Source organism: Lissotriton helveticus, chromosome 8 (genome assembly GCF_964261635.1).
Source record: "Lissotriton helveticus chromosome 8, aLisHel1.1, whole genome shotgun sequence".
In the NCBI taxonomy this organism is placed as follows: Eukaryota; Metazoa; Chordata; class Amphibia; order Caudata; family Salamandridae; genus Lissotriton; species Lissotriton helveticus.
The window spans coordinates 28,308,275-28,331,872 of NC_136069.1; the positions used below are offsets into that span (position 1 = coordinate 28,308,275).

Genomic DNA, 23,598 nt, shown 5'->3' on the forward strand with positions numbered 1-23,598 from the left:
CAGTCGAGCGTGATGCCGAGGATTTCGGCGTGGTCTGATGGGGGTAGGCGGGCTTCTGAGGGCGGTCGGCCACCAGGTGTTGTCCCATGCTGAAGGGGTGGCTCAAAGGATGAGGACTTCTGTCTTCTCAGCATTGAGTTTTAGGCAGCTGTTGGCCATCCAAACTGTGACGTCCTGCATTCCTTTCTGTTTGGCAGCGGTGGGGTCTTTGGTGAGGCAGAGAATGAGCTGGGTGTCGTCTGCGTAGGATACAATGTTGAGTCCCTGTTGTCGGACAATGGCTGCAAGGGGGGCCATGTAGCTGTTGAAGATGGTCGGGCTCAGTGATGACTCCTGTGGGACTCCGCAGGTGATTTTCGTGGGATCAGAGAGGTAGGGTGGTAGTCTGATCCTTTGGCTTCTTCTTCAGGTGAGGAATGATCAGATCCAGTCCAGGGCTGTTCCTTGAATGCCGGCGTCGAGTACTCTGGCGATTAGTGTGCGGTGGGAGACGGTGTCGAAGGCCGCTGATAGGTTGAGTAGGATAAGGGCTGCGGAGTGGCCTTGGTCCAGGAGGGTACGGATGTCGTCTGTGGCGGTGAGTAGGGTGGTCTCGGTGCTGTGGTTGCTTCGGAATCCAGATTGGAACAGGTCGAGGATGGCGTTCTCTTCGATGAGTCGCGTCAGTTCCTTGTTGACTGTTTTCTCTGCAACTTTGGCTGCGAAGGGGAGGAGCTAGGTGGGCAGGTAGTTCTTGAGGTTGGTGCAGTCAGTTGAGGGCTTCTGTAGAGGGGCCTGATGTCTGCGCGCTTCCAATCATCAGGGAAGGTGCCTGTGTTGAAGGTAGTGTTGATGGTGCGTTGTAGTTCGGGTGCGATGGTGGCCGCTGCTCTGTGGTAGATGTGAGAAGGGCAGGGGTCGGTGGGGCCTCCCCGAGTGGATGCCTTTCGTGGTCGAGGCAGTGTTTTCGGCCGTGACCGGTGTCCAGTTGGTGATTGTGGGCTGGCTGTTGTCTCTGGGGGGAGGGGTCCGGCTGTGGCATCTGATGGGTGGTCGATGAAGTTGTCGTAGAGGTTTTTGATCTTGAGGTTGAAGTAGGTTCCAAGCTTATGGCAGAGGTCTTGGGATGGGGTGATGTCTGTGGCTTCGCTGTTGGGGTTGGTGAATTCTTGGATGGCACTGAAGAGTTCTTTGTAGTTGGTGGAGTTGGTGAGGATTTTGTTGCGGATGAAGTTCCTCTTGGTGGATCTGATTTGGTTGTGGTAGTCAGTCATGGCTGCGTTGTAGGTGTTGTAGTTTTCGGTTGTCTTGGTGTTTCTCCAGTTGTTTTACAGGCATCTGCAGGTGCGTCTGGCTTCTTGGAGGGCGGTGGTGAACCAGGTGGCTTTCCTGGGTCGCTGTTTGTCGTGGTTGTGTAGCGTGCAAGCTCATCTGCACCGTTGGAGATCCAGGTGTGGTGCGGAGTCCTCTGGTTCTTGCTTTAGCGTCAAATGCACCAGTGTGGTTTTCTCGGGTGAGGGTGGAGATGAGTTGCTCGTTGGTAACCTTGCTCCAATTCCTTCTTGGTGGGTGTGGGGCTGGATTGGGTCGACGGCAAAGTGTACGCAGTGGTGGTCGGTCCATGATGATTGCTTTCTGTAGCTGAAGTGAAATCTGTTAACTGCAGGGAAGATGGGGTCGAGTGTGTGTCCTGCTCTGTGGGCAGGTGTTGTGACGAGTTGGTTAAGTCCGATATTGGCGAGGTCACAAAGGATGGTGGAATTGAGGTCACTGGGGTTGTTGAGGTGGAAGTTCAGGTCTCCCATGAGTATATAGTTCAGTGAGGCGATGCTGTGGGGTGCGATGAAGTCGGTGATGGTGGTGGCAAAGGTTGTCCGAGCCGGGGAGATCTGTAGACGAAGATTCCTCGGAGTGTCGGGTTGGGGCTGGCGTGAATCTAGAAGTGCCAAATAACTAGTCCCAGAGTTCCCCAACGAACACCCTCTACAGCCACCCAACCTGGATGGACCCCACACAACCAAAATACGTCCACCTGTGGCCAACTGAAAGACACAACAGAGGAATCATCCCTGAGGGGGAATCACTAGGGGCTTGGTACTTCCCATCGGGTGGAAGCTGGGTGGCTGGACATAGTTAACCCAACAGGAAGGAACTCCCAGCTGCCGGTAAGGAAGGCATCAATGCATGGTACATATCATATATGGAAAGAAAAAAGAGGAAGGTCGGTAGTTACGTCCCTATGAATGTAGAATAAATGCTCTGTGGGCCCGACGATTCCAGGTTGCGTTGGGTTGGCATGTCTCGATCTTTTAGTCATTGTTGCTGATGCGGCTATCTTTTCCTCTTATACTTTCTTGATTGTCAAGAGAGAGGTGCTGCAGCAGTGACCCCACTAAGGCTGATGAAATTCAGTCTCTACGGGCTTTGGCATGAGACAGTCATTTTCCCATGCGGGCGGTGAGAAACATTTGTCTTGCAGCAGTCCCTCTTCAATGTTTAACAGATGGCAGACTGCCCTCTTTTTGTTGTGATGCAGCCTTCGTGGCCATCAGAAACTTCCAGTAAATGCTTCAGGCATCTTAGGAAAACACACCAGTGAGCATTTTTGACACTAAATGATGCCAGTCATACTTTCAGTGACTAGATTGATATAATCAAGTTGTTCTAAAGTAATTCAATTAAACAGCCCCCACCCCCATTGAAGGTGAAACTGGTTTAATCTTCTAATGAAATTAATGCAGCTCTTTGTGGAATTGTTGTTATCGATGAGCTAAATTGTGCATGTAGTGCTTGCTTATTTCATGTACTGACCGGGTGTAGATACATGGTCTCACAATAGTACTTTTTGTGGCAGAAATCTCCCAGCCAAACCTTCTTTTTGGGGTTAGGTTTTTTCCTTACTCACTGCATTTCACCTTGATTTTTTTTTCCATCCTGCTATTTTCTAATTTCACCAGCTACCACTGGTCTGTGATATGACTCAGGGCTACAGTGACATGTAGGAGTAAACCTGCTTTATATGTACTGCCTTGTCTGTGTTCTATCGCCTGTATGTGTAGGTGGTCACATGCTTTTCTACCTGCAGAGAGAAAGAAAATAATACACAAAACACTTGTAGCTGACCAATTTGCATTTCACTCCAACCAAGATGTTAGGTTTGCCAAGTTTCCTCAGACTCCATAGATCAAATATTGTGCTAGGTGCAACTAAAATGTAACAAGCATCGGTGACTGGAGACGGCGGAGGCAAACAAACTGCTGGAGGCGTGCTGTGCAAGCAACAACAGGCAAGCAACGACAACAAGGAAGCAACAAAAACAGGATGGAGCAAGGATTTTAAAAAAGTACCTGAATCTGAGCTTCAGCCATGGCAGGACACCAATAAAGCAATTAATCAGTACTTTGTCCATGCTCCATGAAAGGGACAAACATACAATGAAAAAAAGTGAAACCGACAGGTGCTGGCTAATGATAAGCAAGTAAAGAAGCAAACAAAAGATCGAATCTCAGGAGAAGCCTTCAAATGACCAAGAGAAGCAGCGTAAGACATGATGGACAGGCACATGAACAGATGTAGGCTACAAACACCCCTACATCAAAAATATCAAACACCAATACTTGCCTCCAGACCAAAGCCTAGACAGCTCTTGTCTTAACCCTGGTGGGTCTGAGATAAATACAGAGATAGACAGACTAGGCCAGGTGCAAAGACATAGCAAACACAAGGAGATGATGGAGGAGCTCTGAAACCTTTCAGGCACTCACCCCCATTCACTATTCGATTTAGTTTGAATCCATCATCGTTCTTTAGCTCGTTTCACCACCCCATTGCAGAGCCAACCATATGCAAATCAGTCTTGTCTCTGTTCCTCATGGGAACAGTTCAGCCCTAGCCAGGTGTTCCCTGGACCGGAAATAAGCATCCTGGGACCCGTTTTGGGCTAACACCCTTCATCAGCCAGGCTAACTTGAATCCAGTGGCAAAGTGAGCAAGGGACCCCCGTCTGGGCATACTGTGCCAACTGCAAATACATACAGATGTACACACACACAAACACAGACACCCTTAAACATATTCAAGCAAACTTTAAAAACACGCAGACTGTACATGGAGCAGAGGCTCTTGGGGCCAAACAGAGGGTGTGATTTGATTTGATTTGATTTGATTTGCTGGTTTATATAGCGCTTGAATCAACTCCTCATGGAGTATCTCTGCGCTTTTGGAACCGGTAAACAGCGGGCGTGGAATGGAGATGAAGTTAGATATCATTTTTAAACAGGATGGTTTTTAGAAGTTTCCGAAATGGAAGATGTTCTTTACACTGTCTCAGTGACAGAGGGAGTTTGTTCCACAGCTTGGGACCAGTAATGGATAGGGCTTTACCTCCATGTCTGGACTTTTTGGCGCGGGGGACCACCAGAAGGAGATCTTTACTCGATCTGAGGGAACGTAATGGAACGTAGGGAACAAATTTCTGTTCGAGATAAACGGGCCCCTGTCCGTTCAAACACTTATGGATCAAGCAGCATATTTTAAATTTGGCTCTTTGTCGAATTGAGAGCCAATGCAGCTGTTCAAGGAGGGGCTTGGAAGCAGTTCTCGGGGGGGCATTCAGGACAAGGCGAGCTGCCGTGTTCTGAATGACTTGTAGCTTAGCCAGCACTCCTTCGTTTGCAGAAAGCAGCAAGCCATTACAGTAGTCGATCCGACTAAGGATCAGTGCTTGGACAAGGTTTTTTTTAACCGAGTCAGGTAGTAGAGGGAAAACTTTGCGAAGCAGACTGATGGTATAGAAGCATATCCCTGAGATGTAGCTTGTATGCTGTTTCAGTGACAGATCGTGGTCAAACCGAATTCCCAGATTCTTCATGACCTGTTTAGGTTCAGGGACTGCTCCTAGGTCAGACGGCCACCATTCAGGAGTCCATAACATTTTTGCCTCCCCAAACAACATGACCTCAGTTTTGTTGACATTACATTGGACGTAGTTGGTAGACATCCATTTTGCCACTGCCTTCATGCCTGAAGAAAAAGAGTTCCTAACCTCAGCGGAAAGAGTTTTAAAAGGGAAGATGAGCTGCGTATCATCTGCGTATGATACGGGGATGAAGCCGTACCTACGCAGTACTCCTGCCAGGGGTGCCACATAGATATTAAAAAGGGTGGGGCTCAAACAAGAGCCCTGTGGCACCCCCTTAGAAATCTCTGTTTCCGCTGAGCTATATGCACCCATGGTGACTCTCTGGGTGCGATCAGCTAGGAAACTCTTCAACCAGTCAAGGGCTTTGTTCTTAATGCCAGCGTTCGACAACCATTCAGTAGGGATGGAATGAGACACGGTGTCGAACGCTGCTGACAGATCTAATAGAACCAGTTTGACTGAGAAGCCCTTGTCCTGGTACATGTGAAGGTCATCAGTGACAGACAGGAGGGTGGATTCTGTGCTATATTTGGGGCGGAACCCTGACTGGGAGTAGTCCAGGGCATTAGCAAGTTCAATATGTCCGGATAGGTGGCGGTTCACATGTTTTTCTATAAGTTTCCCCAGAAATGGTAATAGAGAAATGGGTCTTAAATTGGTTAGATCAGACCATGGAGTGGCAGTGTTTTTTCTTAGCGGTCTGACAAGAGCTCGTTTCCACTCCTTAGGGACAACGCCTGAAGCAAGTGAAAGATTCACTAATTCAGTAATCATTGGGCATAGTTGTTCTGCCAGTGCAGGCATTATCCTAGCAGGGATGGTGTCATCTGGACTCCCACTCTTAATCTGCTTTATTAGTATAAATGTTTCTTGTAGTAAAATTGGGGGAAGGATATCCAAGGAGTGTTTATCCGATATAGCTTCTGTTTGTGTCTAAGGGGATACTAGGTCTATGGGAGTGGCCCGGTTTGTGCACACTATTTTATCATAAATAATATTAATTTTATTAGTGAAAAAACAAGAAATTTCATCACACAGCTGTTGGGAGGCCATCTCAGGGGATTTGCATGCAGTAGGTTTAGCGAATGTTTGTAGGATTTGAAAAAGAACCCTAGGGGAGTTCCCTGCCTCTTGTATTTGTGACGCAATATGGGTTTTTCGCACTGTGCGAATCGCTTTGTGGTAGAAGGATAATGCGTCCCAGTATTTTTTCTTATCCTCTTGAAGATGGGACGTTCTCCATCTTTTGTCTAGTTTCCTTGCGCCTAATTTCAGTGTTCTTAGATGGTCAGAAAACCAGATTTCTTGCTTTTTAGCTGGCCTAGATTTGAAATACTTCAATGGGGCAATTTTGTCTATAACTCTCTTTGTTTCCCCTTCAAATCTATTAAGAGCAGTTTCAATCTTATCCAGAGGTAGGAGAACCGGGGAATTACATTTTTCACCAAAGGTGGAGTTGGTAACTTTATGCCACTGTCTACGGACACCAGGTAGGGAACTGGGGCATGAAGGGGTAGATGCATGGAAGGGGGTACTGAATTCTACAATAAAATGGTCAGTCCAGCTCACCTGAGTTGCCGGTGGGCAGGAGACAAGCGGGACGTTGGAGAGTATCAGGTCCAAGGTATGACCTGCCTGATGCGTAGGTCCACAATTCCTTAATATTAATCCTAAGGATGATACATCTGCTAATAGGGATTGTGCTTCCTTACAGTCTGGTGTCTCACTGTGTACGTTAAAATCTCCAACTAATATGAACTTACTATTATAATTGATAAGTGGGGCTAGTAGTTCGACCAAAATATTAGAAAAGTTGTTGTAGGGACCAGGCGGGCGATATACTAGAGCACCTTTATAGTTTTCCTTAGGGGATATGTGTGTTTTGAAAACTACAATTTCAATTTCGGAAGAGCTGAGTTCTTCTAGGACCGAAATGGCCAGCTCTTCTTTGTATACAATAGCAATCCCACCGCCAGTTTTCGCTGGACGGTCTAGTCTGAGTATTTTATAGGTATTCATAGAGTTATGGCTGGGGTACTGTGTGGTTTAAGCCACGTTTCCGTGAGATAGCATACCTCTGGTTGTTTGGAGGAGATTAGTTCCCAGACCTCAGCGGTATGTTTAGAAAGAGATCTGATGTTACACAGGATGTTATTCCTCCCTAATGGAGGGCCATCAGCAGCTTTCGAAATAGAAATAGAGGGAGTCAAAGGATTGGGACAACTTCTATAGGACGTCTTTCTCATATGCGTAGAAAATTACGTGGGGCACAAGCAGCAAGAGAAGGGTCCTTCAACCTCTGGTAGTACGCTGCAGCTTACGCCTGGTGTATAGTGCGTATTTAGACTCAGCAGTACCTGCGAAGTGTAAGTTAGCCTTTTTAGGATGGATACGTGGGGCATAATTGTAAAATCCTCCATGTCCCCTGGCCCGTTCTGGCGCGGACGGGCGCAGACGGGCAGGCGCCCCCCTGCGCGCTACCGCTGCGCGCTAGAGCCGACGAGTGGCTAAATAGCCCTTCGTGTTCAAAGGCTAGAGCGCTAACCGCTCGACTGAACAATCAGGAAGTGTTTAGGCGTGTCACTCTGGCTCGTACCTGTCCCGCCCTCTGCTCAACGGTATTGGATACCGAGTCGGACCAGGGCGGGCAGGCTGCAACACTGAGCACAAAGTTTTAAAGTGATTCCTATAACCCCTGTTAGCTCCGTGGATGAGCGTGATGCACAGGAAGTAAGTGTATTAAAATTATTAATCAAGATTAACACAGCGTGGTGATTTAAAATTCGTAATCAATTTTAAAATAAATGTCACATCGCATTTACAGATATCATCCAGTAGAGCCTGCAGAGTATTCTGCTCTGCGTGTATTACCTTGCGCCAAGCGGGGTCGGGAGACACTGCCACTGTCTGCCTTACCGCATATGGGTTTGGTTTAGTTCTGTAACACAGGCCAGCTACAAGCCTCCCTGGGAATTTAAATGTTTTCTTGTTCTCCATTTATCATATAAGCTCATATTCTTCAAAAAGTCTACCAAAATCTCACAGAATCATTTCTCCTATTGTTCTCAGGCTCAGGCCTTGCAGACTGCTCCTTAGCTCCAGAGACTGAATGGCTCGACCTCCAGTTTCCTCAGATCAAAGGAAAACGTGAGTATCTTTTTAACCAGATAAATTAAAAAAATCTCGACATGTTTGGATAACCAGTTCCTCTCAAATTCTCATCTATGGCTGTTCTTCCCAGCTCTTTCGTATCCAGCTATGTTCTACTTTCTATGTACAGTTGTATTTCTTTTTCTTTATTTCCCCTGTCTGTTTTATTCTTCTTCTGCTGTGCTCTCATCCCTTCACACTCTTTTTGCCTGAACCCCCATCACAATTATAAGGCCCTTAGTTAGGCCATCAAGACTTGCTTCTCAAAGAAAATAAACACAGGAGATTTTAGGGCTCACCCTGTAAGCAGTATTCTATGCACCATTATCATGGTTCCCACCCCCGACCCCCCATGTGTCACTCATGGTCTCTGTGTCAGCCTCTATGCCCGTACCCTCCATGACCTGTACCTTCCCTGAACTACCGCTGTCACGCACCTGGTCAGTCAAGGTCCTCCCAAGAACCATGGGGGGGGGGGCACAGCATTTCCAGGTGAGTGCCGGCTCCCGTCTGTGTCGTTTGTCTGTATTTCGAGGTCTAACTCTTGTCTGTGTGGTTTTCCTCCCTCCAACAGCAGCTCCTTGGTTTCGATTTTTGGCTAGTTGGGGTAGTTTGTGCTTAGACCCCCATACCTTTTTAGGTCTCGTCCTTTTCCATTGCGAAGCAATGGGAAATGGGGGAGAATTCATGTGCTCCATCGGATAGTCAAACCACCGCTTTTCTCCGTGGCGTTTTCTTCAAGTGCACGTACAGGCACGCGCGGCACGCGCATTTGGCCCATACACTTTCATGGCCATCTGTTCCTGTTTCTTCACAGTGCATGTGAGTCAGAGTCAGTCACGTGACCACGTGACCACACAAGCACGCGCTTTTCCCTCCCCACATCAAAGGCATCAGCTGCCCTCCCACAGGCTTTCCCAGCGTGCGCTCGGCCGGCCTCTGCAAAGTTCTCCTCCCCTAATTAATCACATCACTTTTTCACGGCCGCAGGCCATGACGCAACAGTCCTGCCCCGCCCCGCCCCCTGCTTCACGGCCATCTGTTCACTCAGATTTCTCCTCCCCCTCCCCAGCCAGCTTCCTCCAGGCCGTGTTCCCTCCCACCTTTCCTCCTCTCTGTCCCTCTCTCTCCGTACATTCATCGTCCCTTAACCGTGACTGTTTTTTGCTGATCTTTCATCCAAGTACTACTCGTACTTTTGGCTAACTCAGATTGTTGCCCAGTGACTCTTTGTCACACTTTCTGCCTTTCTCTCTGCTCTTCCGTGACCCGTGTAGACTTTTTTTTGGCTCTTTGCTTTTGCAGGCCGTGTCTCTTTTTTTTTTTACTTTACACGTTTACTCACTTCTTGTTTTACTTTCTGGTTTGGAACTTTTTTTTCTTTTCACACGTGAACGCTTGTTTCACTTTCTGCTCAGGAACTATGAACAGCTCTTCACACAGCATGGACCGGATTCCCAGTGGCCGCACTTCCACTGCTGTTTGCTGGCCTGCTCGCTCTCCTCCCCCGCTCTCGGGCTCCCTTGGTTGTGTTTGCCTACCTCTCCTCACATTTTCTCAGGCTTGATGAAAGATTTGCGTACTTGTCTATTTAATACCCGAGAACTTCCAACTTCCAAGCGCTCAGCGCTGCCTACCCCCACCCCACACACACACCGAGGAATGCTGACTGGACTGAAAGTTGTAAAATGAAATTATGGCGGAGCCGAGTCACAAGTTATCTAAGTTCCATTGTGCGCACAATTTTGTTTCTTGTTTGCCTCAGCTTGTGCATCAAAACAGCGCACACTTCACGGACACTGTGCTTCATTTTTCGGTCAGTATTTGCATCTCAGGTTTAATTATTGTTTTACTTTAGAGGCTGTGCACCTTCTATCAACGTGCCCATTTTTATTTTCACCATAGCGTCTTGTTTCCTGCTTATGGCAGAGCCTGCTCACCCTGTGCCATCTCTTCTTATACCCCGTCCCCACCACCCCTCCCAGATCGCTGCTTGAATTTAAAGTGATTTGCCCAAAATCACAGGACACTGCTTTCATTTTCAACATTGCATCTTGTTTCCTGCTCGTGGCAGCCTGCCCAGCCTGTGCCGTCTCTCCCTACCCCTTCACCCTTCACCCTGCCCCCACCACCTCTCCGAGATGGCTGCTTGTATTTTAAGTGATTTACGATTTTACCCAAAATCACAGGATGTTGAGCTGATGCAGAGACTTGAACTCCCGAGTCTGCAGCTCTGACCGTATGCCCTTCACAGCATGTTTGATGCCGTTTCGTTGCTGTTTTTTTTAAATGTTGACAGATGGAGTCATTTATAAGCTCAAGTGCTGTTCCAGTCATATTGCGTGTCATCTCTCCCAACCCTCATCACCGCTTTTATTTTCACCATCACGTCTTGGTTCCTGCTCACCCTGTGCCGTTGCTCTCTATCCCTTCACCCCGCATCCACCACCCATCCGAGATCACTGCTTGTATTTATTGTGATTTGCCCAAAATCACAGAACACCACTTTCATTTTCACCATTGTGCCTAGTTTCCTGCTAATGGCAGCCTGCTCGCCCTGTGCCGTGTCTCCCTACCCCTTCAACCCGCCACCACCACCCCTCGGAGATAACTGCTTGTATTTTGAGTGATTTGCCCAAAATCACAGAATGTTGAGCTGACGCTAAGACTCAACCTCCCGAGACAGCAGCTGTTACTGCACGCCCTTCACCGCATGTTTGATGTCGTTTTTTAAGTGTTGCCAGATGGAGTCATTTATAAGCTTAAATGCTGTTCCAGTCACATTGTGTGCCGTCTCTTCCCACCCCTTCACCGCTTTCATTTTCAACATTATGTCTTGTTTCCTGCTCACCCTGTGCTGTCTCTCCCTACCCCTTCATCCCGCCCCCACCACCCCTCCGAGATCACTGCTTTTATTTTAAGTGATTTGCCCAAAATCGCAGGACACCACTTGCTTATCAGCGGCTCGGCACCCTGAAAGTTCCAGGCCGCACAATATACTGTATTACTAAAACCGTATAAGGTCCCAACGTCGAGACCTATTGCATTGCAAATGCTTGTTGTCCACAATAGGTATTCACACCAAATTTGTGTCCTTTTCTTCTAACATCCTAAGGATTCTAAAGGTACCCAGGGTTTGTAGATTCCACTTGATGGGCCCAAGAAATTAGTCAAAATACAACAAAATATTGGTTTGGGGTGAAAAATTGAGAGAGTGCTGCATAAGAAAGTGTCTTTTTGTCCCTGCAAATGGGGATAGCAAGGTCCTGGTGGGAGGCCCGCAAGGCCAGGCGCCCTCAGCCAGTATGTCACGCAAGGCTGCCACAGAAGGCCCAGCTGCAAAGCAGGCAGCGCTGCACTAGTGGTACCAGTGGCGGCCCACACTGCCCCTCCTACTTCCTGTGGGAAGCCCGGGTGCTGCCAGGCTCAGGCCCAGGCATCAGCCGGCACCGCCAATATAGTAGTGGGGCCCCCAATGTGCACGGGACACAATGAGGAGTCTCTTCCCACCCCAAACGGGCAGGCTTGCGAGTGCACTCCGGGCCACGCAATGAGCAGGGTAGCCACGGGCTACCCTAAAGCGTGCTCTTCAGGGGGAGCACGGCCCAGAGGAAATAGCAAGCAGCAGCCACAACCTGTCTCCTGGCTCACCCTTCATGGGGAGTGCGGCAGCCCACTCTGGGACTGACCAAAGCGCAGGGTCTCGCAGAGTGGGGTAGGCATTACCCTGATGTCAGCAGGACACCACCCACTGCTCGGTGCCGCGGGCTCCAGAGGTAGCCAAAGTTCGCCAGCGTGGGCTGGCGGGTTGCAGTATGTATGATGGCTTTCCGGGTTGGTGGCCAGCCCCCTCTATGACGGTTGCCTGCTGGATTGTAAGTTCGGCCGGCAGAGCCTCTCTAGAGAGGGCCCTTCTTGCAGCCTAGCTAAGCTCCACCTCCCTTCTTACTTTCTTAAATGTTTTCTCCCATTGAACCCCTTCACAGTTGTCCCTTCAGGTTGTTATCCTTCAAAACAGTTATTTTTGTATGCCATCACATCAGCAGGGCATGTCATGGAACTACAAGTGCTGACTGTAAAACCAGTCTCTACTACCTTCTTTCCAGACAAACTGGTATTACGGAGCAGAACTGCCTTCCTCCCTAAAGTGGTTACTCCATTCCACTTATGTCGATCCATTACACTTCCCACCTTCTATCCTCCTCCTCCTTCTATGAAGGATGAAGAAAGACTGCGGGGACTTAACCCGAACCGTGCAGTCGGCTTCTATATTGATAGAACCAAAGAATTCAGACTCAATGATCAACTCTTTATAGGATACATAGGGAAAGTGAAAGGAAAAGTGATTCACAAACCAACACTCTCAAGATGGATCATCCTGTGTATCAAAATCTGCTTCTCCATGGCTCAAAGAGAGCCACCTAAAGGTATTCATGCTCTTTCTGCTATAGCTACATCACCTAGTCTTCCCTAGCTAGAGGTGTTCCTACAGCAGATATATGTAAAGCAGCATCCTTGTTCTCCCTTCACACGTTTTTAAAACACTACTGCTTGGATTCAGAAGTAGGAAGGGATAGTTACTTAACTCGCTCAGTTCTACGGGACTGTTTGGTTTAGTCCGCCTTGCTCACACCTCCAAGTGTGTCACTGCTTAGAAATTCTATTCAAAAGGTGTGGAATCTGCAGGTAGATGTATCCATCAGAAATACAAGTTACCTACCTTTGGTAATTCTTTTACTGGTGGATACAAAGTCTACCTGCAGATTCCTCACCAATTCACCCTCCTCCCCATAGCTACCAAGACTCCTTCTCATTCCTACTTACAGCTGTTTACAAATGCATCTTTTATACATAGTTATTAATTACATTATTGTTAGAACCCGGAGGTCTCTGGTTGGCACAGGTAGGTACGGTCTGCCTGCGTGAATGAGGGTTTTTTAAGTACTTTTTTAAGTACTGACAGACAGAACATAGTGGACCCTGGCAGCAGGTACAAGTGATCCATTCCCATTTGATTTTGGCTGATTTAATAGGAAGCTGAATGGATCAGACCTTCTTACTCCCCCATTCCCTGATTTGAATATATATATATAAAGTGCAACAAGTTTAGCAGTGTTATGTGCAAAATAGGACAGTGGGTTATAACAAACCAGATATGTCCAGAATCAGCTTCTCGAACAGTGCACATTCTCATTTGTCAAGCAGTGCTCTGGAGTATCTAACAGTTTTTTTCTTGCACTATTTAAAAATGAATCATTGGATTACCTCTCCTGGTTCCCCTACTATCCGCCTACATACCATCTACCACCCCCCGGTAATTCTATCACCTTTGCCGAGGAGCTGTGTAACCTCATTATTCAAGCATAGCTCTCTAACTCCAGGAATCTCTTCCTAGGAGACTATAATATTCATTGGAATAAAAATGAGGACCCTGCAGTTATCCTCTTTAACGATACTCTGGACATTAGTGACTTGACTCAACTCTGCCAATCTCCAAATCACTCTAAGGGTGCCACCCTTGATGCTATTATCACTAGCAAGGATCTGGCTTCCCTCTCCAAGATCATTCCCATTGACTGGTCAGATCACCACCCTATCCTGTTCACCATGAACAGCTCTATTACTCGTCCTACCCCAAGCGGCAGCTTACCAATGAAACAAACCTGAAATCTTCACCTCGTTTCCCCTGGCGAGTTGGAATCTACAAGTTCGAGGCATGTGGGCTACTAAATTCATATCTATAGCATAGATCGCCGCCTAGTGTTGGGTCCGGATGATTGCACATTGTTGTCCTGGAAGAGTCTTCGAAGTATCACGAGATAGGTGGCTCCTCCCCTGGACTACAGTGCGCATGGGCATCGACTTCATCCCCAGATTGTTTCTTTCCGCCATTGGGTTCGGATGTGATTTCGACGTCTCCTGTTCGGAATCGATAAAACAACTTCTTTAAGGCCAAAAGGCCTTCGTTACCTCGTCGGTATTGTTCGGTCTCGTGTTTATTCCAACTCTTCGAGTCGGATATCTGGAGAGTCGGGTGACTCTTCGGTCATCGAGGCCCTGTCGACGCAGCAAGACCCCGACGATACTACGATGGAACGGAGTCCCACACATCGACGTGCATCCTGTATGCAACAAGTGCCTCTCGCCAGACCACAACGAGGCCAACTGTATGGCCTGTTCGAAGTTCAGGTCGAAGAAGACGCTCAAGCTTCGGCGCGTGGCGCGCCTCGAGGCCCGGCGAGCGGCTCCGGCACCTGTCGACATCTTCGACCCCGCAGCAGAAGAGCAAGTGCTTCACCTGCAGATTTCGCCTACATCGACGGAGGTCGAGGCCGACTACAGAGAACCTGTCGAGGGCCAGGACCTAGACGAAAACGTCGAGGAGGTAGGGGACGTCGAGGAAGCTTATGGGGCCATGGAAGATAGCTCGGAGGAAGAGCTATGCCCCGAACGTTCAATTACTCAGGCTCAGGTCACGGGATCGCCACACGGCCTTACCCACAACCCTGCACCTCAATCCTCGGCCCCGCCTTCTGGCCCGGCTACGAACACACCAACGGAGCCTCCATTACCCAAATCGAAACCGAAACTAAAGACATCGGAATCGAAAACAACAAAGATGGCCGACACGCCATCGAAACCGAAGACGTCTGCTACGCCATCGACGCCGTCGTCTTCGGAGGCCTCGAAGACGAAAAAGGCTGTCGAACAGGCTAAGGTACCGAAAGAGGTCAAAGAGCCAAGCTCGAAGGAGGTCGTCGAGCAGGTGTCGAGCAAGGTGGTCGAGTCGAAGTCGAAGAAGACTGTCGAGCCGCCTTCAGCCAAAACTACCGCGCCATCAGGCAAACGCCCAGTCGAAGCGAAGTCAGCGACAGGCACCGAGCCAAAGTCTGGAGCCCCGACGCTGAAAGAAAGAGCTGCTGATCCGAAGCCAGGGGCGTCGACTACTAAACCCGTGGCAGGGGTCCGGAGCGCAGTTGTCGAGGGTGCGTCTGCGCCTCCGGCAACCAAGGAAAAATCTTCGACGCTCGGATCTTCCCCTGGAGGCGGACCGAGGTCTTCGGTCGGATCGACAAAGCCGTCCGCTTCTTTCACAAAGCAAGTCTCGGACTCCCTCACGCGGATACGGGAAAAGGGTTTGACGTCGGAGACTCAAACGCCCTTGGTTCCACAGTCGATAGCACCACCGAAAAAGACTTCGATGCCGATACTCTATACTTTACCGCCGAAGGTGGCGCCGAAGGCCTTTGCACCTCGATCGGTGCCAAAGGACTCAGGAGGGTTGGGGCAAACGCAACTGAGTGGACGTTTCGGTCGACAGCAGTCGGAACAGTATATTGACGCCGACACGGGAAAATTAACGCTCTACAAGCGAAAAATTACATCCCAGCCTTTGGAGTCGTTTGTGATACCTCTAAAGAAGAAGAGGCCAGCACCAGAAACTCCAGAACTCGTTGAACCAATTCATCCTCGACCTAGAAGGAGTCCAACACCTTCACCCAATGGCTCATATGGAGATGGGGGTGAACAGGATGAGGAGTATAACTTTCCTGATAACACTGACCCTGATGAGCAACAAGACTCATGGATAGACTCTGGTGACCAGGGGGACCAACAAGTGGTACATGACCCACAGGTTTATGGTGTGAAGACTTCTCCAACTGAAGACTCAGCGGCATTTAATGCCTTGATTGAAAGGGCGGCTGCAAACCATAAGGTGGAAATGCACGCCGACCCAGTGGAAGTTGACTTTTTATTTGACACATTCTCTGCAGCAGAAAAAACTGTGAAAACACTTCCAATGCTTAAGGGGGTTCTCAAGCATGCCACAGACATCTTCAAGGAACCCACAAGAGCAAGGGTGGTGAACCCGAGAATAGAAAAGAAATACAGACCGGCACCTGGGGACCCAACTTATATACGGGGCCAGTTGCCTCTAGACTCTTTGGTAGTCTCCAATGCCCGCAAGAGAGCGAATTCACAGACAACGGGTGAAGCTCCTCCCCCAGACAAAGAGTCAAAAGTGCTGGAGGCATCGGGGAAAAGGGTGGCAGCACAGGCAGCCAACATCTGGCGCATATCTAACACACAAGCCCTGTTGGCCAGATATGATAGGGCGCATTATGACACCTTAGAGCAGCTACTACAACACCTTCCAGACGAGTTTAAAGAAGGGGCTGAGATGCTGATACAGGAGGGCAAGCTTCTTTCCAACGCTGCAATTAAATGTGCGCTTGATGTTGCAGATACAGCAGCAAGGGCGATAAACACTAGTGTGATGTTGAGGCGTCAAGCATGGCTCCGCATCTCAGGGTTCAAGCCGGAGATACAAACGACTATCCTCAACCAGCCTGTTAATCCAGACAGACTGTTTGGCCCGGAGGTTGACACCACCCTCGAGAAGATCAAAAAAGATACTGAGACAGCTAAATCCATGGGGGCACTTCAGTCTCAGCAATTCAGAGGGAGCACTTTTCGTCGCTCAAGTACACGAGGTGTTAGCAGGGGACACTTGGCACAGCAATCGCAATTCAATAGAGGTGGCGCACAGTCCTCGTACCTCAAACAGGGTAGAGGGGGTTACAGAGGAAACACCGCCAAGGGCAGAGGCTGAGGCAGCAACAGTTCCCGTTCCTCTGCTGCCAACAAACAGTGACTCTCTGTCACTGCCCCCCGACCATCCAACACCTGTCGGGGGGAGACTCCAGCAGTTCCTGCCAGTCTGGACGTCCATCACCACAGACAGGTGGGTAAGGAAACTTATCCAGTTCGGTTATTGTTTGGAGTTAACGTCCACTCCACCCAACATACCCCCAAGACCACGTCCTATGTCAGCAGAGCACTTGCACTTATTGCAGCAAGAGGTTCTTGTGATGCTGCAAAAAGACGCAATAGAGCTCGTGCCGGTGGAGGAAGAAGGCACAGGGGTTTATTCCCTGTACTTCTTAATCCCGAAAAAGGACGGTTCACTCAGACCCATTCTGGACCTACGCCCCCTCAACCTGTACATCCTCTCAGAACATTTTCATATGTTAACACTGCAGCAGGTTCTTCCATTGTTAAACCAGGGAGACTTCCTCACAACCTTGGACCTCAAGGATGCTTATTTTCACATACCACTCCACCTATCCCACAGAAGGTTCCTCAGGTTCACCATACAGAACAGGCATTACCAGTTCAAGGTCCTACCCTTCGGAGTGACCACTGCACCCAGAGTGTTCACAAAGTGTCTGGCGACCGTGGCGGCGCACCTCAGGAGACAGAACATACATGTCTACCCTTACCTAGACGACTGGCTCGTTCAAGCAAAGTCGGAACAACAGTGCGCCGCAGACATGTCCCACACCATTCACCTCCTTCACACTGAACTATCCAAAGTCGCACCTTCAGCCAGCCCATGTGCGGCAGTATCTGGGCGCGACAATAAATACTCTGACTGCTACAGCTCAGCCGAACCCGGTGAGGATCGACAACATCCAGTCGCTCATCCAACGGTTCAGACCGCAACACTCACTCCCAGCGAGAGTGTTCATGCAGTTGATAGGCATGATGGCTTCCTGCATCTTCATAGTCCCGCACGCAAGGTTGCATATGCGTCCGCTCCAAGAATGCTTGGCGCATCAGTGGACACAGGCTCAAGGACAATTGAAATACCTAGTGTTGGTGACCGGTCGGGCATACAACTCTCTGCATTGGTGGAATCCACACAACCTTTGCAAGGGCCGACCGTTCCAGGAGCCTGTGCCGCAGATCATCATGACAACGGACGCTTCTCTCCAGGGATGGGGAGCTCATGTGCTCCACTACACGGTGCAGGGACTATGGACGACACAGCAAAAGAAGATGCACATCAACTATCTAGAGTTGATGGCAATCTTCATGGCACTCAAGTCCTTCAAGGTACATCTGTGCAACAAAGTCGTGTTGATCCGGACGGACAACATGACTGCCATGTACTACATCCAGAAGCAGGGAGGTACGCACTCTCCACAGCTGTCTCATCTGGCTCAGAGCATGTGGAAGTGGGCCATTCAGAGGAACATCTTCCTCATGGCGGAACACCTCCCGGGCAAGGACAATCAGATGGCGGATCTGCTCAGCAGGTACAGCCATCACATGCACGAGTGGGAGATACATCCATCAGTACTCCGCCCGTACTTCCAGCAGTGGGGTCATCCAGAGATAGACCTGTTTGCCACAAGGGAAAACGCAAAATGCCAAAGCTTTGCCGCCAGGTTCCCTCACCCACAATCGCAGGGCAATGCGATATGGATGAACTGGTCAGGCAGATTTGCGTACGCTTTTCCCCCAGCACCTCTCATACCGCTGGTGGCAAGAAAGCTAAAGCAACACTCGATGACGCTCATCCTGGTTGCTCCAACGTGGGCACGCCAACCATGGTACACCACGTTTCTAGAACTCTCCGTGGTACGGCATCAAAGGCTGCATCTCACGCCCAGGCTCTTGACGCAGAACCATGGCGACATTCAGCATCCAGATCCGCAATAGCTCAACCTGGCTATCTGGCTCCTGAAGTCTTAGAGTTTGGCTACCTTAACCTGCCTTCAGAACGCATGGACATCATCAGGGAGGCAAGGAAGCCCACTACCAGAGCTTGCTATGCTGCAAAATGGAAGCGTTTTGTCATTTACTGGACAGACCATAACATAAATCCGCTAGATGCATCCATTCCTAACATTATCTGCTATTTGTTACATCTTTACAAATGCAATCTAGCGTACGCTTCCATTCAGATACACTTGTCCGCCATAGCGGCTTATCTACAAAACAGGCAGCATCTCTCTGTTTTCAGGGTGCCTGCCATTAAAGCTTTCCTGGAGGGACTGAAACGAGTCATCCCTCCTAGAACCCCACCAGCTCCTGTGTGGAACCTCAATGTGGTACTCACTAGACTGATGAGCCCACCCTTTGAGCCTCTTCATTCATGTGAGCTTCAGTTCTTAACATGGAAAGTGGCTTTTCTCATTGCTATCACATCTCTCAGACGTGTTAGTGAGCTACAGGTGCTCACAATACAAGAGCCATTTATACAAATTCATTCAAACAGGGTAGTGCTCCGCACTAACCCCAAGTTCCTTCCAAAGGTGGTGTCACACTTTCATGTCAATCAAACCATTGAACTGCTCGCATTCTTTCCAAACCCGGAAACAGTCGCGGAAAGAATGCTCCATACGTTGGACGTCAAAAGGGCGTTAATGTACTACATTGACAGAACACAACAATTTCGGAAGACACAGCAACTTTTTGTTGCCTTTTCAGCCCAGCACAAAGGCAACCCAATTTCCAAAGCAGGAATAGCCAGGTGGATCGTTAAATGTATTCAGATATGCTATCAGAAAGCTAAACGCACTTTAACGGTCCCCCCCAGGGCACACTCCACACGCAAGTTGGGAGCCTCCATGGCTTTCCTGGGGAACATTCCTTTGGAAGACATTTGTAGAGCAGCCACGTGGTCTACACCACACACGTTTACCAAACATTACTGTGTAGATGTGCATTCCAAGCAGCAGGCAGCTGTAGGACAGGCTGTTCTCAAAACTCTTTTTCAGACTTCTGCAGCTGGCACGGGCGGCCGCTGTTAATGGAGGGACTGCTATGTATTCTATGCTATAGATATGAATTTAGCAGCCCACATGCCTCGAACTGAATATGCTACTTACCAGTATGCATCTGTTCTTGGCATGTAAGGCTGCTAACATTCATATCGCCCGCCCTCCTCCCCGGTGCCCGTGGCGGCTGCAGATCATTTCTTGCATTCAATCATTAGCATGGACATCATTTACACTATTTCACTCCATCTCTAACACAATGGCTAAAAACAATCTGGGGATGGAGTCGATGCCCATGCGCACTGTAGTCCAGGGGAGGAGCCACCTATCTCGTGATACTTCGAAGACTCTTCCAGGACAACAATGTGCAATCATCCGGACCCAACACTAGGCGGCGATCTATGCTATAGATATGAATGTTAGCAGCCCTACATGCCAAGAACAGATGCATACTGGTAAGTAGCATATTCATTAAAACTCGATTACTACTCCCCCCACCCCTTCTTCCATAGCACAACCGACCTAACTGATCATTACAAAAATTCTATCCTTGAAGCCTGTGACCAAATTGCCCCAACTAAACTAAAACCACAAAAAAACACCCCACCCAAATCCTGGTTGAATTCTGACCTTAATAATCAAAGATGTGCCCTCAGGCAGTCAGAACGTGCTTGGAGGAATCAACCTTTCTCTTCTAACTTGGTACTCCTTAGAAATGCCAGGGCCAATTACAAAAAGCACATCTTCAACGAAAAAGCCTCCTTCCTTCGTTCTCAACTCGACCAGGCTAGAAATCGTCCCCGAGAACTTTTTTTTTATAATATAAATTTTTATTGTTGCATCAATTAAACACACTTAGCATTGTAAGTATTAAGAGACGTGGCGTCAACATTCCGCCAAAATCCAGTTGAAGCGCAACATTTCTTATTTTTGTAATATTGAACCAAAAACAACAGTCAGATGTACAGATTGGGCTCACAGAGGCATGCTAATTGTACAGCATCTATGCTAGTCATGTCAGGCCAACAGGCCAGATTTCACCATCCACAGGTAGTCTTACCATCGGCTACGCCCGACGGGCTATGGAGGACCTAAGCAGCCCGCGCCCACACCACCCCATCCCATCCGCAGTCCCAGTGCTATTCAACCTCATCCTCCCCCTCTGAACTGTCCACTTCTTCTTCTTCCGGTAGTGGTTCACAAGGTTCCCCCCTGTATGTGTTCCATGGCAGCCATATTTTGTTCCATTTACGTGGATTAGCCCGCTGTTGATAGACCGCCCGCTCCACTATCATGAGCAAATCCATATTTCTGCACCACTGTGCCAAAGTCGGTGACTCCGATGCCCCCCATTTTTGCGCTATATCCCGTTTCGCTAGCATCATCCCGATAACCACCCATCTCCACCCATGTGGTGTAAGGTCGGTTGGGCCCCATACATTTAACAAACAAATTCTAGGGTCGGGAGTGTAGGAGAGCTGTAGTGTTTGGGCGACTGTGCGTGCCACTTGCTTCCAGTAGTCGAGTATGTTCGGACAGGACCAAAGGGTATGGAACAGTGTTCCCTCCTCCCCACAATTACGCAAACAATACGGGTGATCTGCCCTTTGGATTTTGTGTAGGGTGGTGCGTGTGTAGTACACTCGGTGCAATATCTTGAATTGTACTAAACGGAATCTTGCTGAGATTCCCGCTTCTTTAGGTGATGCCATTGCGGCATTCCACTCTGCCTCATCCAGGTCTCCAACCTCCTCCTCCCATTTCCCTTTCAATGTCTGTAGTGGGTCAGGCAAGTTATTCACCAATTTACGATATGTTAAGGATGTAGCGCTGGTTTCCATGTAATCAGTGAGCAGCCTATCCTCCAAAGGGGCCGAAGTCGGGACCTGAGTACCTGGTGTCAGCGCACCCAGTAGGGCATGTCTAATCTGTATGTAACGATATGTCTCAGTGGTGTTTAGCTCGTACTGTTCTCGCAGCGTGTCAAACGGTATTACCCCCTCAGTCGTCCATAGATCACCCACCGTGGAGATCCCTATATTGTCCCAGTGGTCAAACCCTTTACTACGTCTCAGGTTACCCAGCGATCTAGTGTCCCACAATGGTGTGAGCTGCGTAAGTACCCCCCCCCCACTTCAGACGGGATTGAGCTCTGTGCCATAACGTGACGGTGTGTTTAGTCGGGCCGATCAGTTTTGTCATAATACCTTTGTTATAAAGCGGGGCCAGAAGTGTATTAGTGCCAAGCTGCCGTCTATCTGCTAAGTATGCCGGGTCTTCCTGCGGTGCATGCAGCCACTGGTTGATCACCTTAAGGTGCGCCGCCCAGTAATACAATTCCAGATTGGGGAGTGCAATTCCCCCACTGTACCAATCTCTAATCAGTTTTGCCTGCGCTACCCTCGCCGGTTTGCCTCCCCACAACAGTCCCAACAATTGCCCTGCTATCTGTTTGAAAAAGGAAGGCGGCACCAACACCGGCGTGTTTTCTAAAACATAGAGGAACCGGGGCAGCGCCATCATTTTGAAAAGCGCCGCCCTGCCCTGCAGTGTCAGCGGGAGCGTCATCCAGTGGCGCACGTCCGCTTTCAATCTTTCGATCAGTGGTTTCAGATTCAAATCGTGAAAGGTCACAGGATCTCGCGCGATCCGAATCCCTAAGTATCGAAAGGAGACAGTCTCTAACATCAAGGGGCAATCCGCCTCCAGACGCGGCGGGGTCCCCTGCAGCATGAAGAGCACCGATTTCATCCAGTTAATCTTGTAGCCTGAGGCAACTCCCTGCCGCTCACACAGTGCCAGTAATATTGGAATCCCCTCCGCCGGGTTCGTTATGTATATAAGCATATCATCGGCATATAAGGACACTCTGTCCTCCCAGCCATCTCCCCAGTCAATGCCCCGAAGTAGTGGTGTGGTCCTAATAATAGTGGCCAACGGCTCCAATACCAGGGCAAACAGTAGCGGTGAGAGCGGGCAGCCTTGTCTCGTGCCCCTTGCCAATGAGATGACTCTCGAGAGGTGTCCGTTCGCAGTCACTCGCGCCACAGGGGACTTGTACAGTAGCTTGATCCACCCTACGTATTTCGGGCCGAAGCCCATATGGTGCAAGACTGCAAAAAGGTATCGCCACTTCACCAAATCGAACGCCATAGTGGCGTCCAATGAGAGGATCGCTGCATCGGTAGTCAACAATGGAGCTCTCGCCATAACACCATGCAGACGTCTGAGATTCAGCGCCGTGCTCCTGTGTGGCAGGAAGCCCGATTGGTCTGGATGAATGAGATGACTAAGGTGAGGCAACAGTCTGTTGGCTAGTAGTTTCGCAAGAATTTTGCTTTCAGCATTGAGGAGGGAAATCGGTCGATAAGAGCCGCAGTCTTCAGGGGGCTTACCAGGTTTCGGGATCGCCACAATGGTGGCCATGCATTGATCAGGAGGCAGGTGTCCTTGCTCTAAGCTGTCTCGGTACATATCGAGGAGCGGCGTTGCGAGCGTTTCCGACACGGTTTTGTACCATTCAATCGGGATTCCGTTGGGGCCCATGGCCTTTCCCGGATGCAGCGCTGCGATAGCCGATTGTACCTCCTCAGTCGTTAAGTCTGATTCTAGGTCGTCAACCCCGTCCTGTGACAGGGTGCGGGTAGGCACTCCTGCGAGCGCCCCTTCCGCCATTTCCCGGGTAACCTCTATATCAGAGGTATACACCGCCTGGAAGTGATCAGCTAGGAGTTCGACTATCTGGGTGGGGCGGGTGTGTAGTACCCCAGCAGAGTCCCTCAACTGTAGGATGGTCCTCTGTCCCTCATGTTTTTTCGCCAGCCAGGCCAGGAGCTTACTTGCCTTATCTCCTACATCGTAAACCCTGTTTGCTGAGGCAGTCATGCTTTCGACCACTCTGCGGCGCAGAAGCTCAGTATGACTCTGCTGACACAGTCGTAGTGCGTGGAGTGTATCTCCGGTCGGGTCAGCCATGTG

The 23,598-nt window shown here is 49.3% G+C and overlaps 2 protein-coding genes across 6 annotated transcripts in view; both read left to right on the forward strand.

Annotated features, from left to right (window-relative positions):
* The window catches only part of LOC144772264 (uncharacterized), a 1,157,681-nt gene that overhangs the window by 808,835 nt on the left and 325,248 nt on the right, over window positions 1-23,598 (forward strand). The window lies entirely within an intron of this gene.
* The window catches only part of LOC144773674 (uncharacterized), a 233,401-nt gene that overhangs the window by 7,660 nt on the left and 202,143 nt on the right, over window positions 1-23,598 (forward strand). Inside the window, exon 2 of the mRNA XM_078658828.1 lies at window positions 7,970-8,047. The gene's annotated coding sequence lies outside the window, so the exon portion shown is untranslated. The remainder of the gene's footprint in view (window positions 1-7,969; window positions 8,048-23,598) is intronic.